Raw genomic sequence first — 21,046 nt, 5'->3', positions numbered from 1 at the left:
TAAGGGCTTAACGTCCCTTATTTACTCCCACTAGAAAATAACAAAAGGGAATTATGCACGGTTTAAGGATCCGATTCGTCCTGTCATGGTATACTATGCTGATGTAAAAACATTTTAATAGTTGTTGCTATTGGATCGGGTTTTTTAAGAGGATCAGGTAGAGGCGGGTGGCTAAGAAAATTTTTAGGTATTCAGATTAAAATTGGCAACAAAAAAGAGGAAATATTGGAATCCGGTGAACATAATATAGTCTAAGAATTAAATATTCAGGCTTAAATGTCCATTTGTAGTAATAACAAAATTGATGTCTTGGATATTACCAATGAAAAACTTTGAAGGTCACTTTTCTTTAAGCTTAAAGTAGTTTTTCATCTGTTGGTTTTTAGTTTTTCAATCAAAATTTAGTTGCGATAAAATTTCGATTTTTTTAAAGTGTAAAGCGTAATTCAAAAATAAATTACACTTTAGTAAAGTCACTTCATCCTCGTTTCGTCTGTAGCCTTGTGTGATCAATTTGGTTTAAATCTGAACTTGAATTTTCAATTTCCCATCTCTCCCCAATACACTAGTTTAATCATAAGTTTGTCTTTATCCAATACACTGTATTCTTTGCAATGACAATTCGGACATAAGAATTTAAAAAAATCTGGAATGTTGAATTTGCTTCAAGCCGAAAGAACATTTTCGAAATTTATGTGTTTTTTTAAGAACTCGTAAATATCTTACTTCAGTCTATTTTTTTTATTTCAAGATAAAATTGCATAGAAAATATATTTTTAATAATAATTTATTTCATTTAATTTTTTTCTGTCTAATAATAAAAAACTGAGATGCACTACTTATTTTGGCTTCAAGAATATATTTGCTCCCTATTTGCTGACTAATTATTGCGAGCAACAACACGATCTAACAAAATATCAAAATTTGAAGCCGCCCTTTTCTCTAAAAGTAACGGGGTCCTAATAAAGGGCGCCCTCTAATTTCAAGAGGGTCGCGCCCTTCTGCGATGCCACCCTCGACGCTCGTTATAGGAACAACGGAACCGTTTGCCCCCTCGACGACATCAAACAGAAACAAAAAAACTGTCATCAGAGTTTCGCTTCCTGATTTTTCTACTAGAAATCGATGCAAATTTCAATCATTTTTTAAAACTAAATAAATACCGCCTTTTATGAAACAGAATAATAATCAATACTTACTGTAGTGTATGTATATTATTGGTAATTTATGAATAAAGAAAAATTACATGAACAAACTCGGGTTTTCGTCGAGATATGAAATTGTCAAGGTATTCAGTTTCTCACTTCGACATACGAAGGTCAATGAATACTTTTATTTGATGATCCAAAGTCTAGCAAGCAAATGATATTCGATTCAACTATACATATATACAGCTATATAAATAAAAAGCCAATAAAGTCAATAAAAATTAATACACTGAACTGTTGGAGTAAAAATAAACATAAATAAAGACACACGAATCAACTTTTGTATGGAGGAAAAAGTAATACAAAACAATAAAAAAATAATAAGGCAGCAAAATAGTGGTGATTCATAACATTGTAAGGATATTGTAAACATACCGAAGAACCAGCTGATTCTCCGTCATTCCGGAATGACACTAATGGCACACCGCACGACGTCTCGGAGGTTGGAGAGAATCTTCCGGAAAAGCGTTCTGCCGAGTATATAAGGAGCCACATCTTTGATAAAAGTTCGGAATATTGGCGCCAGATTTAAATAGTTATAAATAAATACAGTAAAAATAAATATCTCTAGTAGTCGTATTTTCGATTGATTTAAATGATTTCGGTATGGCCAAAGGAAAAACATCATACATTTCCTAATCTTTGTTTTTCTAGTAGACGTCGTTTTAATTCAAACATAAATTTGTTGAAACTGAAGAGGCGTAACTCATCGGGAAGTGGGTTGATCAAACTCATTCCATTGGAGATAGATTCATGTATATAATTGCATAGTATGAGGTGATCGCATTTCTCTTGAAATGGTTCAGTCAGTTAGACAGTGAAAATCTTTCCTTTCATTCCAGGCAGTTGATCCTTAAATTCATAAATATTTCATAATTTTTTAGCAGTTGACCCTTTTTATATAGGCTCAATTGCCTGGAATAAATCAAAAATTTATTCCAGGCACTCAATCCATAAATTTTTTAATAATTTGTTGTTCCAGGCAGTTGAGTCTTTGATGGTTCAGTTAGTTAGACAGTGGAATCTTTCCTTTCATTCCAGGCAGTTGATCCTTAAATTCATAAATATTTCATAATTTTTTAGCAGTTGACCCTGTTTATATATGACTCAATTGCCTGGAATAAATCATAAAATTATTCCAGGCACTCAATCCATAAATTTATCAATAATTTGTTGTTCCAGGCAGTTGAGTCTTTGATTTCTCTTCAAATGGTTCAGTCAGTTAGACAGTGGAATCTTTCCTTTCATTCCAGGCAGTTGATCCTTAAATTCATAAATATTTCATAATTTTTTAGCAGTTGACCCTGTTTATATATGACTCAATTGCCTGGAATAAATCATAAAATTATTCCAGGCACTCAATCCATAAATTTATTAATAATTTGTTGTTCGGGGCAGTTGAGTCTTTGATTTCTCTTCAAATGGTTCAGTCAGTGGAATCTTTCCTTTAATTCCAAGCAGTTGATCCTTAAATTCATAAATATTTCATAATTTTTTCGCAGTTGATCCTGTTTATATATGACTCAATTGCCTGGAATAAATCACAAAATTATTCCAGGCACTCAATCCATAAATTTATCAATAATTTGTTGTTCCAGGCAGTTGAGTCTTAGATTTCTCTTCAAATGGATGAGTCAATTGAGCAGTAGAATACATTGATAGATTGTATAGATTAGAAAATTAGGCGAGCGTAAGAATTTTGCATTACTTGTACCATGTCTTTGTGGAGAACAAGTGATTCAGTTAAGTTTGAAGTTAAAAAAATGGCAAAAAGAATCTTTAGCCTGGAAAATACCTTAATACTTTTACATGTGAACTAAAATGTAATTGAGAGTCAATAAGAATGCAAAAATTGCTTCCTAGTTATACAAAAGACAATAATTTATTACCATTTAGACACATTTGTAGTTCATTTCACTAATTTTACTGCATTGTTGATGCCAAAGACCATCAGGTTTAATTTTATCAAATTTAGATTAAGGTTATATTCAAATGGCTGCTCACTTACTAGTAGAAGTTTTAAATGACCAGTTTAAGCAACAGAGGTAGAATCAAGTTCAGTAGAATTAAGAGACATATTATAGCTGTATGTGTCGTCAGCATAAACCTATAATTCTTTAAAGACGACAAAATATCCGCGGTGTAAGTAATGAAAACTAAGGAACCAAGTATGGATCTCCTGAAACTCTCCTGAAAATTTAAATCTTTACTCGTTTAGAATCCCGGCAAGATATTGAAGCTAAATGGAGAATGCTATAACTTCCTTAGAACTCCTAATGGACAGTGTTACATAATACAGGGGACAATATGGTTTGGAAATAAACATTAACATGATAAAATTTATGATAAATAAATGAAAAATAAATATACATACTCGGGCGCGAACATAAATGATAACTGAGACAATTCTAAATGTATCACATTTTCACATTTGAAATCTGACTTATTTGGTAATAAATATTTAGATAGAAAATGGTCGTTAATTACGTTGTACATAATCTGGTAGAATACTCATGATACGCAAGTTAGAAAATTCATTTAGATTTGCTAGTTGAAGTCCATTCGCGCTCACATTCAACAGAAAAAAGGGCATCGTTTCTCATATAAGCATGAATGGATGCTGCCGAACCTTTTGAAAAATCACTTGCGCCCTTCTGTTCAACTTAACTTCGGAACGATTGTTGTATAAGCAAAGAGCCGCTCAGATATATATTATGTATTATAGGGCCCAATAATCTATTGTGATCGAGAACTGACCGGTATATCTATATACGGAGGCCCCATTGTTCCCTCGTTTGACTAAACAGGATGTTGAATCGCTGCGAATAACAGTAATAACATAATACAGGGGCATCGAGGAGTTGAGAGACAGATGATGATTTATTATTAAGGGTCGGCCCTTGATTGGGCTCGCCCATTCACTATATATCGAGAAGGCACCGCGGATTCTCTCTCTATATAATATTTGGACATTTTCGGGATATTTATGATTCTAGAGAGCGTTGATGTGTTAATTTATCGGAGATGCTATGCGCCCAGCGGGTACCGAAGGCCTCTTATTATAAGGGTGTTATGAATGCTTAATCGTTTTGGATTTTGAAATGTTCATATTTTTCATCAGAGTCATGTACATGCAATAAATCCTCAAACTTTTCATTAATTTTACAAATATGTAGGGGTTGAATCTGTTTTAAAAATAAACGACTATACAACAAAGCGATGCATGGGAACGACCCTGACATTACCATCTCAAGAAGTCTTATAATGAAAACAGGTGCATCAGCTTGTTCTCCCTTGAAACATGCCCGGCGCATTATCTAATCGGATTAAGGGACAAAATCGGGAAATAAAACATGGCAAATCGATCTCGGATGCGCCCTTAGGGCGAGTTTTGTATGCGTGGGAGACACGAGGTGAACAAACAGATTTTCTCAAATTAATGCCAGTACTTTAAGGGATGAACCCGGTGTATAAATAGCGCTTACGCTTTAACGCTCTTTACAGCTGTTTGGGGGAGTTCGGATCTACCGTGTAGCGTTAAATTGAAAATAGTTTATAATGTCACATTTTAATTGAAAATAAATGACTTCTGAGCAGGTTTATGTAGTGCGTCATATGGCGCATTTTCCATATAGATCTTTATTTGTTTAAAAAATTTTATGTATATGTATTGTATGTATAAAGATGTATCATCGCTTTCTAACTGAAGAGGAAATAGAAAAGGTATAATAAATAACAGTGTCTTTTTATATAACTCCATTAGACCAAATTTTTGCAGTCGTTTTCTTCCACGTAATTAAAGATAAAGACTTTATTATTAAATTAATTTTCTAGTTGATTTGAGCATCTCGACTCGGTTATTACGTTTGAAATACATAACTTCTAGCTTACTAACTTGAACTTCTAAGTTTAATGGTATTAGAGAATCTTTTAATTATTATTCATTCACAGTCAAGTGCTTCAACATTTGATGATAAACCAGAAATAATATAACCCTGGGTGATTTATTAAATTTCAGGCAGCCTAATTTTCTGATGATTTCCAGGTACAGGCAAATAACTCTTCGTATTTTTTTTCGTTTTAGTCCAAGTATTTAACGTAATTTTTGATTCCGAAGGGAGTGTTCAAATGAGCGTTAAAAATAAAGTAATTGGAAAATATGAAGGCATTTTACTTACTACTGTTTTATTCGATTTATATTACTTGGAAGTAATTTCTTATTTCTTCCAGGCAGTTGAAGTAAATTCGAATTTTTCTAGAAACTTGAATATTCATTGCATAATTTTTCAAGGATTCATTGCACAACTTCCAAGGATTTTAAAGCTAATTCTTCAATTGCCCGAACTCAACTTATTTTTTCTAGGTCGTTAAATGTCTAGTATTTAAAAAAAAGCAGAAAAAATAGAGAAAGAAACCTCAAAAGCAGTAAATTCTGTGCTCACCTCTCTGGGAGTAATTTCTAATGTTTTCCAGACAGTGGAACTCAATTCAAATTTTTCTAGAGAGTTGAAAGATCATCGCTCAATTGCCTGGAAAAATATCTTATTAATTCCAGGCAAAGAAATTCATTTCCAGGGAGTTAAAAATCCATTTTTTAACTGCGTGGACGTAATTTCTTATTTTTTCCAGGTACGAGGGCGGGTCAATAAGTCCGTGGCTTTTTGGATAAAAGACAGGTTTTTATATAACAAGTTATTTTATTTTTCAACATAGTCTCCTTTGAGTTCTATACACTTAGTTCGACGTTTCTCTAATTTTTTTAACCCTTCGGAAAAATATGATTTGTCGAGGTCATCAAAATAGGCATTTGTTTGAGAGATGATTTCGTCGTTGGAGTCAAATCTCAAGTCTGGGAATAGGAAATAGTCACTGGGGGCTAAATCTGGAGAATAGGGCGGATGAGGAAGTAATTCGTAACCTAATTCATGGATTTTTGCCATGGAAACTGCACATGTGTGGACCCTTGCATTGTCCTGGTGGAAAAGAACTTTTTTTTTGGCCAATATAGTCTTTTTTCTTTCAGTTCCTCATTGAATCTATCCAATAAGTTGGTATAATATTCTCCATTGATTGTTTTCCCCTTTTGAAGATAGTCAATGTGGATTATACTGCGTGCATCCCAAAAAACGGTCGCCATGACTTTATTGGCTGACAAACCCACTTTTGCCTTCTTGGGCGCCGATTCACTCCGAGAAATCCACTGTTTTGACTGCTGTTTGGTCTCCGGCGTGTTATGGTGGATCCACGTTTCGTCCACGGTGACGAAACGACGCAAAAATTCGTCCATATTGCGGTTGAATAACGCCAAACACTCCTGGGAAATTGTCACACGGTTGCGTTTGTGATCGATTGTGAGCAAACGCGGCACCCATTTTGCGGAAAGCTTTCTCATACTCAAATGATCATTCAAAATTGAAACTACTGAACCATGTGAGATGCCTATGGCTTCCACAATCTCTCTCATTTTCAATCTCCGATCGGCTAAAACCATATCGTGAATTTTTTCGATTGTTTTGGATGTAGAGACCTCGACTGGGCGTCCAGAACGTTCGGCATCTTCCGTGCTTGTACGGCCAGATCGAAATTCAGTAAACCACTTCTTTACCATGGAAATGGATGCTGCAGAGTCCCCATAATATTTATCAAGCTTAGCCTTGGTTTAGGTGATGGTTTTTTTCCGGAAAAAATAATGCTTAATGAGCACACGAAATTCACTTTTTTCCATTTTCTTCTCAAAACGAGTGGTAGTCTGCTATCAATAGCTGTCAAACACAAACTAAATGACGCAGCTTGTTCAAATTTTGACAGTGTCTGTTGACAGGAGCAGAGTGCCATTTCCATTAAAGGGCGGGAAATTCAAACAGTCACGGACTTATTGACCCGCCCTCGTAGTTAAATTAATTAACAAAAAAAAAACTCGATAATAGGAAATTCTGTGTTCAACTTTCTGGGAGTAACTTCTCATATATTTTTAGGTATTTAGGTATTTCAAATTTTTTTAGAGAGTTAAAAAGTTATTGCTCAACTGCCTGGAAGTAATTTCTTATTTCTTTCAAGCAGTTGAAGCCAACTCGAATTTTTCCAGAGAAATGAAAATTCATTGCATAATTTCTAAAAAAATATTATTTAAATTTCAGGGAGTTAAAAGGTTAATTGTTCAACTGCCTGGGAGTAATTCCTTATTTTTACAGGTAGTTTAGTTAGCAGAAAAAATTGAAAAATAAAACTCAAAATTAGAAAATTCTATGCTGAACATTCTGAGAGTAATTCTTCATTATTTTCAGATAGTTGAAATCATTTCAAATTTTTCTAGAGAGTTGAAAACTGTTTATCTGGATGGAAGTGGTTTTTTTATCTCTTCCAGGCAGTTGTAATGATTACTAATTTAAAAAAAAATAGAATAAATGGAATCAGTTCAATTTTTCCAGGAAGTTTAAAGTTCATTGTTCAACATACACCCTAAAGTAATTCCCTGTTTTTTCCAGATAGTTGATATGATGTATAATAAAAAAAAGAAAAATAGGAAAAGAAAACTCAAAAATAAAAACTTTGTGGTCAACGTTCTGCGACTAATAAATAATTCTGCGTAATTCCTAATTTTTTATAATTTTCAGGAATTTCATGTAATTTTCTGATTATTGCCAGGTACGGACAAATAACTTTTCGTATGTTTTTGAAGAATTTTTCAATTTATTCCAGGTAATTACTATTACTTTGTATTCCTTTCGTAGAAGTAATTGCTCATATCTTTTAGGTAAATTATCTTGTTTTTCAGGCTTTTGTTAATTACTTTAAATGCCGTTAAAATTTTTAAAGTTTTCCAGAGAAAAAAATCATCTTCTCTCTTCCAGACCTCTTTTTATGTTTCCCAGGCATTTGAAATAAGTTCCCATCAAGTCTTTCAGGCTTTGGAATTCATATATATGTTAATTTATTGTCGACTTAAGGGTACGTGTAAACTTAGCAAATCATATTCATTCGAAAAAAAAAGCAAAGAAACAAATAAAAGTCAAGAGCGAAATCAATCAACGATTTCAAAACCTGTCGACTTTTCAAAATAACATAAAAACGTCAGTTAAAACTTTCTAAGCTTATTATCCGAATCCGACATATGCCCGTGGCATACACGTATATATATATATTTTATATAGAAATACAGTAACAAAAACGTGGCTAAACTTCGAATCGACCCGGGGGGCATCATAAACACAAATAGGGCGACCCTCGTCCTATATTTTTATTCTTTTTTCTTTTTTTCTTCACTCGCTCTTTCCCATTTTGCACTTCGGCACCTTTGACACGTCAATGAAGGGGTCGTGCTGCGATCGCGATTGTTAACCGTTGACGTGACGTAAGGGGGGGTCGATGTGCACCCCGCGGGCGTCTAATAAGGGCTGAACTGATGGACCCCATAAAAAAATTTTCACTGATTTTTCGCTCTCGAACTACATACCTACAATACGTGCCCATACGATCTAAATACCGGCCTATACCTCTCTAATTTCCACATTACACGGTTCATAAAGCCTTAAAAGGTATCAGTTTAAAATGCCTCCTCGTTCCTTTATTGTGCAAAAGGGAATCCTTATGTTCACCTTTTCGAAAGGGCCTCAGGATTAGGTGTCTTCTTATGTATATATTTATCGTTTCGATCTTCGATACTTTGATCGTTGTACAGTATCATCAGCTCGGTAATCCGATTGTCGTGTAAGAAGGTGTGTTTTTGTCGGTACAAGGGGGAATTAGTAAAGTAAATACCGATCCAGAGACAAAATACTCTATACAGGGAGTCTCATGCAACATGAAAATGATGAACTAGACAACACTGTTGCAAACAAAATTTAAACTCGGCAACGTCGTATATTATGTTTGCTGTCAATGTCAATCATTTTTACTGCGGTGCTGCCAAGAGTATTGATGAAACAATTTCGTTTTGTTCTGTATTTCAGCAAAAGGCTTTTTAAACATGATTAATCAAATAGTAACATGAGTCTTAGGAATCCATATATTGAATTTTCTACAAGAAATACTATATTTACACACAAATACAAAAAATAAATTAAAAAAATAAAGAAGGGGTATATATCAAACTAAAGCTGCCATTACTGGTAAAGACATTAATAATAAATACACCCCAGCAATTAAACGTTCAGTTGTTGATTACCTCAACCAATAATTAAAAATATGTTATTTTTTATGTATTTTTTTAAATTTATTTAAATAAAATAATTTTCAATAATAATTTTTTTTAAATAAATTTTCTCTTGCTAAAAATATTAAACCACAAACTCAAAATCTCAAGAAAATTAAAATATAATAAATCTAGGTCTATAAAATAAGTTAAAATTTCAAAATTATTGATTAAGTTTATTATAATAATAGACCTTATAAGCAAAAAAAATGAAGAAATAAACCAAAAGTCGGTGATAAAAACTAAAGGAATCCAAAAAATTAACCCTATGATTATTATCATAAATTATTCAAAATTAGTAGAATAAATTCTAATCTAGGCAATATCGAAAGAAAATGCTTATATTAAAATTTTTTTAACAATTTAATTAAAATACTGTGGTCTTGAATATCAGAAATAACACTTTTCTTTTAAGACTTTAGGAAAAAAGAAACCTCCCAAGCAACACGCGATGGTTAGATAAATGTTTTTTTTTGGTTTACACCAGATGTACATTTTTGGTTGAGCTTCAACTATAAAAATCGGATAAAATGTCCGCATGTCCGTTTAATGGAATGAACTTTTTTTTTAAATAACTTTACTACCAATGTAAATATTTTTTTAATCTGCAGATGTGATTTGGCACTGGAGCTACTTGTATCGGCAATTAATCATTCTTTCAATAATGGTCAATTTCCCAATTGTCTTAAAGTAGCCAGAATCATGCCTTTGTTTAAGGGGGGAGCTTCAAAATCACCCTCTTCTTACAGACCAATAGCATTGCTTTCCACCCTCTCAAAAATCATCGAGAAATTGGTTAAAAAACGACTTATGTCATATTAGCTATATAGCTGAAAAGCAAATTATAAGATCGAAGCAATTTGAGTTTCAAAGTGCCAAGAGAACATCAGACGCAATCTTTTCATTCTTTGAGTCCTTATTTTTGAGCTTGAACAGTGGTGATATTGCTGCAGCAGTGTTTTGTGACTTGACCAAAGCATTTGACTCTGTTAGTCACAAAATATTGCTGTTGAAGCTTGAGCGGTATGGATTCAGTGGTTTGGGTCTTATTTGCATACTAGAATGCAGAGTGTTTCTGTGGATGGTGCCCTTTCAAGGGAGCAGCTTGTGACTCATATGGTGTTCCTCAGGGTTCAGTTCTTGGGCCACTCCTATTCCTCATTTATATTAATGACATGGCCAATCTTAGGATCTCAGGTAAATTCATTCAGTTTGCGGATGATTCAACAATTTTATGACGTGACGCGGGTGCGATGAATCTAAATACCACAGTTAACAGAGATATTGTTGAAATCAATTGAAGTGTTTTTGGAGAATCACATTCTAAACAACTTAGACGAAAATAAATTTTTAGGTTTATTTATTGATAATAAACTAAAATTTGAGAGCCATATCACGCAATTGTGTAGATTGAATTGTTATGCTCTTAAAGTGGACGCAGGAGAGGTTGATTTTGACATGGCGAGAAATGTTTATTTTTCTTTAATTGAGTCCCATTTAAGGTATGGTTTGTGTTTCTGGGGTGCATGCACACATTACTTATTTAATAGTGTTTTTGTTTTGCAAAAGAGAGCGAGCGATCCGACGTCTGTGTAATGTGAGTATGAGAGGGTCTTGCAAACAGCTATTTATCACTCAAAAAATCCTAACCCTTCCTGCCTTATTTATATTGGAATCTGTTTGCCTCGTTCATAAGAAATTTAGAAATGTGAACACAACTAATAGAAATGAATATAGCAGTCGACGAGCTAATGATACAACTTTTATATTTGATGGCAAAAAACTCTTTAATCATTTTCCTGCAGATTTGAAAGGTATAGGTAGCTGGAAACTTTTTAGAAAACGCGTTAAAAAACTCTTAGTTGCAAAGGGCTATTATGAAATAACTGAATTTTTTTCGGATAGATTTTAGTCATTTTTACCTTTTTCTTGCAGGACTTTAGGTATATTCTTTATATTTTTTACACCATATCATTTCGCCTAATTTATTTCTGTGATTCTTTTTTTTTACAGTTTTACATTTAATAAAATTGTATATTTCGGGAGTGAATAATATCTGTTTGTGTTATACATATTGATACTCTTGACATTACATTAGCTTTGTATGTTTTGGTTCAGAGTCTTGGAGGAGTGTTTCTGAAGAATGGGGATGTTGTTGGTTTTACCGGTAAACCATATTCATGGAAGCAGAATGCCTTTAGGATGATGGACCATAGCATGGTAAATAACCTTTTTACATGTTTGTGTATATGGTTTTCTTTTTTACAGCTTTGTCAACAAATTTACTTTTATGACAATAAAGCATACAGGGTGTCCAAGATAAGAATCCTAAGCATGGGGATCTCGGTGCCTGTTGGAGATACAGCTTCGGTTAAGTTAGGAAAAAGTTGTGCACTTTGAAGCGTATTTACATGCCGTTGAGAAACTTCAAAAATTTCCATGGTCTGCTGAGATATTTGGAAAAAAACGGAAATTTGCCAATATCGATTTTATTTTTTCCTGGCTTTATTTTAAAACATCAAAAAACTATTGACACTTTCTCATTGACACTTTTGATGTAGTACGTGATGGCGCTTTTAAATTTTATATTCGACGTTTCGTTTCCGAGAAACCACCATCAACTTTATTTTTTTATATGGCGCGAAAAGAAAGTACACCCTGTATCTGATTCCATTTTTTATTACAAATTCAATGATGTATCACATGTCACATTTTTTTTGTTAGTTAAAAGGAGAAATACAATTTTTCTTTTTTTTTTAAACATATTATTAAGTACGCTTTGGAAACAAATGCTTTGACACTTTGACGTAAATACCTTTTACCCTGTCACATATTTTTTATTAAATATTAATTGCCGTTGTTGTTACCGTGATTGTCGAGGTGTTGTTTGTTGAGTAATTATTGTTATTATTATTTACTGTTGTCGTTGTTATTGCTAAAATTGTGTTATTATCTTCAAATATGCCTGGTGGTCATTATAGTCATGAAGAGAAGTTTGACGTGCTGCCGTGCTACATTTTGTGCTACAAAAATACTATAAATACAGCAGCAATGTATCTTAATAAATTTCCAGATAGAAAGCAACCATGTAAATCCATTTTCTTAGAGTTGGCTCGAAATTTAAAAGAATATGGTTCGTTTAAAAAGCCTGTTTTATCTCGAAAAAAGGAATCTCTTGAAGAAACTCAAAATAATGTTTTACAAGCAGTTATTGAAATCCGCGAGATATCAACCAGGCAAATTGAAAAAAATGCAGTTTATTTTACGTAAAAACAGATATCACCCCTACAAATTTAGAATTTGCCAAGGACTTAAACCTGGGTATTTCGAACGTCGTCGGCATTTTTGTGAGTGGTATACACGTGCCTGTGAAGAGGATTTTAATTTTCCATCAAAAATAATATGGTCCGACGAAAGTATGGTCACTAATAATGGTATCTTTAACTGCCGCAATAGTCATTACTGGGTCCAACAAAATCCGCGTGTTAAGAAAATATCTAGACATCAACAACGTTTTGGGTTTAATATGTGGTGTGGAATTTTAGGAACCAAAATACTAGGTCCATTTATTTACCATTATTCATTAACAGCAGAACGATATCTCAATTTATTGCAAAATGATTTAGAAGACTGCTTAGATGATTTACCTCTGGCACAAGTCAATAGCTGTTGGTTTCAACAAGACGGGGCTCCTGCACATAATTCTGGGCAAGTTCGACAGTACCTTTCGCAGCGTTTTCCTGAAAAGTGGATTGGAACCTCCAGTGAAGTGTCTTGGCCAGCGCGATCCCCGGACTTAACCCCTTTGGACTTCTTCCTTTGGGGATTTATTAAAAACCGAGTCTATCAACATTCTTTTGGAACTGAGCAGGAGTTACAAGAATGTGTGACGGCCGCTTTCAAAGTATTATGCCAGACATATTGCGTGATGTTTTAACTGGTACTGTAAGAAGATCATGCTTATGTCTAGAAAATAAGGGAAACCTGTTTGAACACCTGTTTAAAATTAAATTTATAAAATGCGTTAATTTATTTGCTTTTTTCGTGATTTTTAAAATGTATTCATTATTTGTTGTATATCGTTATAAAAATCATAAAACATTTGTCTGTTACTGGTTACATTTTTTTATTTATAAGTAGTACAATGTACAATGCAAATCAATGCTTAGCTTTATCACTCTCTAAATAGATATTAAGAAAAATGTGACAGACTCAGTAACAGGTATTTACATACATCAAAACATTTGTTTCCAAAGCTTACTTAAAAAATATGCTAAAAAGAAGAAAAATTGTATTTTTCCTTTTAACTAACAAAAAAAATGTGACATGTGATACATCATTCAATTTGTAATAAAAAATGGAATCAGATACAGCGTGTACTTTCTTTTCGCGCCATATAAAAAAATAAAGTTGATGGTGGTTTCTCGGAAACGAAACGTCGGATATAAAATTTAAAAGCGCCATCACGTACTACTTCAAAAGTGTCAATGAGAAAGTGTCAATAGTTTTTTGATATCTTTTAAAATAAAGCCAGGAAAAAATAAAATCGATATTGGCAAATTTCCGTTTTTTCCAAATATCTCAGCAGGCCATGGAAATTTTTGAAGTTTCTCAACGGCATGTAAATACGCTTCAAAGTGCACAACTTTTTCCTGATTTAACCGAAGCTGTATCTCCAACAGGTACCGAGATCCCCATGCTTAGGATCCTTATCTTGGACACCCTGTATATTCATTGATTGATTGATTGAGGGGTTATTTTTCAAATAATTAATTTTTACCAATGGCGTCCACAAAGGATTTATTGTAAATATTATTTCATAAAAGAAAAGTAAATGACTGCAATTCTGAAAACTGAAAACTGAATTCTTTAAAATAAGTTTTGTTTTTTAGGTTCTTGTTTAGTTTTGAGCAAATTTGTATTCTCAATTTTTTTTTATTTGTATTAATCTTATTCGGTACAATTATTGTGTTTCATAGATGTTAATGCTTTTTCTAGATTTCTCAGGCAATTATTTTCTACAAAAAAAAACGTTTTTCATTAACCCTACCCTTACCCCCCCACCCACCCCACACAACTTACCAGTAAGAAATTCTTTTCAAAAATCATTGTTTTCCTAAATAATACGCATGAATAACAGCTGGTTTCGTCATTAATATCTAATCTAATAACACAGTTTGTTTATCTTAATCTATTATAATTATATATGTATATTAATAAATATTTAATACAAAAACAGTGCTATTAGATTGGATATTATGGATGAAAAACAGTGATTTTTCAAAAGAAATTCTTACTGGGAAAATGTTTGGGGTGGGTGGGGGGGGTTAAGGGTTGTGTTGATGAAAAACAATCTTTTTGCAGAAAAGTTATATGCAATATTTAATTTAATATCACTGTTTATTTATATTTGATATAATTTTATTTATAAATATCTAGTGTAAAAACAGCGTTTTAAGATTGGATAATATGGACAAAAATCAGTGATTTTTCAGAAGAATTTCATCAAATATTTGAGATATAGTAATCGGGTTTAAAAACTAGATACGTAAATCTCGTCTCAATTTTTTTAAACAAAATCGTATATGATATACGTATATTCTACAATTTAATAAATATATCTTGACCATATACGGTTAATAAACATACCAAAACTAAAAAATTCCAAAAAAATCGTTGAATATGTACTTAAATGTACTTAACGATAATAATATGTGATGCTGATGTGGATTCTCTTAACTATCAGTAAATTTATATTTTATTTCTGTTGTACTATAATTGTTTCTTAACGAAACTAAACTCAAACCTACAAAAAGACACTCCAGTGAGGTGGAGATTTCAACTACTCAACGATCAATTGGCAGCTATTTTGAACCAATTAATGTCCCTCCTAAATACTGTGAGTTGTTGGAATCTTTGATGCTAACCTTATGCAATTTAATAACGTGATTAATGGGGTCATTTCTCAATTTAAAAAATAAAAAAACTCCCTATCAATCAGGTGCATCCCTTTCTCTCCAAACAACGACCCTCCAAAAATCCAATATCGAATATAAATGCACGAACAAAAGACGAAGCTATTTAAGAAGTTTAAACTACGGGGGCCGTTTTATTGCAATCGCAGCGGAGATATTTTGATTTCAATTAAATGGTTTTATTGAATCGCACCCTCGTACGGAATGCCATTATCAACCCCTCTTCTATTATACGAAAAGTAGAAAGGGGTGAGCTGATTTACTTGAATATAAGGGGGGGAAAGCACGCAATTTTATTCAAAGATTGGAATTTTAATTTAGTTTGCACGACGGCGTTGCAAAATTTCACCTGTTTAACGACAATGGCGTAATAACGTCGTCCCTTTGATGACGCTCAGTCGATCGTGTCAGACCGAGCAAGTGATCAGTCATTTCCGTATATACGGACACGAATTCCCACGAGATTAACGTCAGTCGGGCTCTTAAGGTGGACAATGGCGATCTTTTACGCAGTAAAAGTGAAATTTAAATCTTTTAATGACACCTTTCGGTATAAGACCTATTTTTACTGGGTGATTCACGCATAAATAGCTTTTAAGTTGAAAAATTAAATTTGGCAACATCATGCATATTAAGTATTCAATATTTTTTATAACACATCCGGTTCTGGTCATAACGTTTTATTATTAAATGGAATTCCTTGTTAGTCCTATGGTTGGAACCTTTGGTGTGACGCTGAAAATTACCAGACAGTTTTACCACTAGCCAAAACTCTTTATTTTTACTCTCGACACGTGTTTCGCTAACGATGTTACCATCTTCGGGAGAAGATTAACAGAGTTTTAATGAAGATGACTGACATAAAAGTGACTCGTAATTTGGAATCCCTTGTATAGAAAAATTACTTTCTTACAATGACATATCTATCAAAAAAACTATTTCGTAAGAAATACAATTTTATTCCAAATCCAAAACAAGAATCCACCCTCTCTTTTTGGACTTTATTCAGCACCATAAGACAGGAAATATTTATCAACGTCCACTCTGTACATTCTTCGACCGTATACAGGTGCCCTAGTAAAAAAACACACTATAAAAGTTAAAGAAATACCGGGAATTGACCTTTTGTCGTGCGATTTAGGGCAGGTAGTAGCCCTCCGATATTGATCTCTTTGACCGATTGAAATATTCGCAAATAGTAGCAGGTAGCCTAAATAGAGGGTGATACCGCCGATATCATATATCACCAAGACAAGGGGCTTCTTTTAAAATATTTATACGAAAAATTAGTGCTGGATCACGCTTTAGGGCTCCAAAGATTTAAGTAATCCCCCCCATGGAAAAACAATTGAGTCGCCCAAGAGGGTGGTCTGCATCACTCACTCCCTATATAAAAAAAGCAAAGCTTTCTTGATCCCTTACTAATGAATTGCAAACATCCCTTCTCGCAATTTCCGGACTGCACAGGGGTCGCTGTTTATATTATTTAAACCTTAACAAGGACCATAAGGGAGCAAAAAAGGGGGGGATGGGGGTAGATAAAGAACTTTTCCATCACTGGTCTTTATTTTGGAAAAATGTTTGTTACTTATGTGACTGTTCGGCTTATTTAGATAGCAACAGTATGTCGCTTTCTTGCGTTGGTACCTTCATGTTTGGAGGAAGAAGATGTTGCCAATCTCAAGCTAAATTTTCCAATAAACGAAGCTCAATTCTGCAAAATAGGAAAGGACTTTTGGAGCAACAAAATCCAAGATGATTATTCAAATTATCTGGTAAAACCAACTAGACAAAAAGGAAAATTTTGTATTGCTTTTATTGGTCCAAAATTCCAAAATTCCCCTAAAAAAAAAAGTTTAAAAACAAACTAATGGGGTACTAACGTTCTTTGTCCCACTTACTTTAAAACGTCAACCTTGACCTTAGGAAGTATTAGTAATTTCAAGTTCGAATCGATTGACAACTGCTCACAAAATGTACTCAAATGACGTGTTAATTAAAAACTTTTTTTTTTTTAATGACATTGTATTATTCTAATCATGTTCTGTTTAGCGGGAAATTTAAATTTTGTTTGGAGGGAAATTCGAAAATGGGTGTCGGGTTCATTAATGTTCAACCTTAGATCAGCATATTATAAAATTGTTAATATTTTTAAGTAATTCATGAGAGTTAATTATTGAGAAAATTGTTTCAAAAAATCCTACGCGTTCTAAATTGACGATTATTTAACAAAAATAAGCTTTTAAGGATAAATTAATTTAATTTAAAAAATCCAGGCAGAAGAGAGATTTTAGAAATTACCGGATCAATTGCTTGGAAGAATTAAATAAAAATGTTTGAATTTTCACAAAATTTTGTAAATTGAAGTTTTCTTTACACCTTAGGAAGTATTAACACTTTCATGTTCGAATCGATTGACAACTGCTCACAAAATGTACTCAAATGAAGTTTTCATTAAAGAGAGCCTTAAGTCAATTTTTTTCAAAATGACATTGTCATAATTCTAACCATGTTCTATTTAGCGGGAAATTCGAATTTTGTTTGGAGAGAAATTCGAAAATGGGTGTCAGCTCCATTAATGTTCAACCTTAGTTCAGCATATAAAATTGTTAATATTTTGAAGTAATTCAAGAAAGTTAATTATTGAGAAAATTGTTTCAAAATATCCTACGCGTTCTAAATTGCCGATTTTATTTTTGACAAAAATAAGCTTTTAAGGATCAATTTCATTTAATTTAATAAGTCCAAGCAAAAGAGAGAATTTAGAAATCACCGGATCAATTGCCTGGAAGAATTAAATAATTATTTTTGAATTTTCACAAAATTTTGTAAATTGAAGTTTTCTTTACACCTTAGGAAGTATTAACACTTTCATGTTCGAATCGATTGACAACTGCTCACAAAATGTACTCAAATGAAGTTTTCATTAAAGAGAGCCTTAAGTCAATTTTTTTCAAAATGACATTGTCATAATTCTAATCATGTTCTATTTAGCGGGAAATTCGAATTTTGTTTGGAGGGAAATTCGAAAATGGGCGTCAGGTTCATTAATGTTCAACCTTAGTTCAGCATATAAAATTGTTAATATTTTGAAGTAATTCAAGAAAGTTAATTATTGAGAAAATTGTTTCAAAATATCCTACGCGTTCTAAATTGCCGATTTTATTTTTGACAAAAATAAGCTTTTAAGGATCAATTTCATTTAATTTAATAAGTCCAAGCAAAAGAGAGAATTTAGAAATCACCGGATCAATTGCCTGGAAGAATTAAATAATTATTTTTGAATTTTCACAAAATTTTGTAAATTGAAGTTTTCTTTACACCTTAGGAAGTATTAACACTTTCATGTTCGAATCGATTGACAACTGCTCACAAAATGTACTCAAATGAAGTTTTCATTAAAGAGAGCCTTAAGTCAATTTTTTTCAAAATGACATTGTCATAATTCTAATCATGTTCTATTTAGCGGGAAATTCGAATTTTGTTTGGAGGGAAATTCGAAAATGGGCGTCAGGTTCATTAATGTTCAACCTTAGTTCAGCATATAAAATTGTTAATATTTTTAAGTAATTCATGAGAGTTAATTATTGAGAAAATTGTTTTAAAAAATCCTATACGCGTTCTAAATTGACCATTATTTAACAAAAATAAGCTTTTAAGGATAAATTTAATAAGTCCAGGCAAAAGAGAGAATTTATAAATCAACGAATCAATTGCCTGGAAGAATTAAATTAATATTTTTAAATGCCCACAAAATTTTGTAAATTGAAGTTTTTTTTATCATAATAAATAAATAGAATTTCCAAACTTTAATGAATAATATGCAATGTTGCCAAACAGTAAAAATGAAGAAAAATTGAAATTTGCTTGTGCTTTCTTTTATTCTCGTGATATTTTTAGCCTTTTGGATCCAAAAAGGGGGGATAAGGGTAGATAAAGAACTTATCCATCGCTGGTCTTTATTTTGTAAAAGCGTTTGTTACTTATGTGACTGTTCAGCTTGTTTAGATAGCAACAGTGTACTATTTGAGTGTCGCTTTCTTGCGTTGGCACCTTCATGTTTGGAGAAAGAATATGTTGCCAATCTCAAGCTAAATTTTCTAATAAACGAAGCTCAATTCTGCAAAATAGGAAAGGACTTTTGGAACAACAAAATCTAAGATTTTTATTCAAATGATCTGATAAAACCAACTAGACAAAAAAGGAAATTTTGTATTGCTTTTATTGGCACTATCTAAAAGTCTAAAATACCCTGAAAAAAGAAGTTTAAAATCAACTAACGTTCTTTGTCCCACTTACTGTAAACTTAACGTCAAACTTGACCTTAGGAAGTATTAGTACTTTCAAGTTCGGATCGATTGACAACTGCTCACAAAATGTATTCAAATGAAGTTTTCATTAAAAAGTGCCTTAAGTCAATTTTTTTCAAAATGACATTGTCATAATTCTAATCATGTTCAATTTAGCGGAAAATTGGAATTTTGTTTGATTAATTATTCATTAATGTTCATTGTTCAACCTTAGTTCAGCATATAAAATTGTTAATATTTTTAAGTAATTCAAGAGAGTTAATTATTGAGAAAATTGTTTTAAAAAATCCTACGCGTTCTAAATTAACCATTATTTAACAAAAATAAGCTTTTAAGGATAAATTTAATTTAATTTAATAAGTCCAGGCAAAAGAGAGAATTTAGAAATCAACGAATCAATTGCCTGGAAGAATTAAATAAATATTTTTAAATGCCCACAAAATCCATACTTTCATGAATAATATGCAATGTTGCCAAACAGTAAATATTATGAAGAAAAATTGAGATTCGCTTGTGCTTTCTTTCATTCTCGTGATATTTTTAGCCTCTCGGATAATATTTTTTATCAATTAAGGGACTACTTAAAAAAAATATGCATGCACACATGTTTTATGCACGCATTATGATTTTTTAAAATTATACTTCAAAGAGAAAAATTGGATTTTTAAAGTAAATTTTAAGAAAAAACACCTTATTGTGGTAAATGCTAATCATATTCATTAGGGTTTTGTGTGCAAGTCTATGCTTTTAACGAAAAAATGAAATTTTTTAGTTTCAGACAGCTAAAAATGCAACAATAAAAAACTCTTTAAAAAATGACCATTAGACTCAATAAAGTTCCGCATTAAAAAACTTCTATTCAATTATTTACCAATTAATTAAAAAAATACTGCACTTACCGTAATGTGGGGCTACTTGCCCACCCCGGGGTAACTTGCACACCACGTGTATTTTTGTTTACTTTTTTTTTAGGTTATATTATTTTGTGTTTTATCGCCGGCTTTCTGTTGTTACAGGTAAATAAAGTATAAAAATGGTTCGTACGTACAAAAAAACTCCGGGAGCAAGAAATTAACGGAATTACTCAGAGAACGCCTTGCGCCAAGCAGTAGATGCAGTAAATGCGGGTATGACGAGGAAATTAGCAGCCGAAACTTTCAAAGTAGAACGGACTACGTTAGGTCGAAGACTTCTTGGTGCACACTCGAAATGAGTTGGTCAAATTGTTCAAATGTTGTAGCAAATTGGGGATTTCCTCTCACAAAAGTTGATATTCGTGACGTAATTAAAAAATTCTGGGACAAACAAGGAAAAAATGTTCGAATATTGAAAATTAACTTTCCTGGACCTGATTTCTTACAA

General features: G+C 32.5%; 1 protein-coding gene across 1 annotated transcript in view; it reads right to left on the bottom strand.

Moving 5' to 3' along the window:
* LOC126743974 (protein big brother-like) overlaps nucleotides 1-21,046 on the bottom strand; it is an 80,267-nt gene that overhangs the window by 16,407 nt on the left and 42,814 nt on the right. The window lies entirely within an intron of this gene.

This window comes from Anthonomus grandis, chromosome 13 (genome assembly GCF_022605725.1).
Source record: "Anthonomus grandis grandis chromosome 13, icAntGran1.3, whole genome shotgun sequence".
Taxonomy (NCBI): Eukaryota; Metazoa; Arthropoda; class Insecta; order Coleoptera; family Curculionidae; genus Anthonomus; species Anthonomus grandis.
The sequence above is the reverse complement of the archived record's forward strand: the minus strand, read 5'-3'. Positions and strand labels throughout refer to the sequence as shown.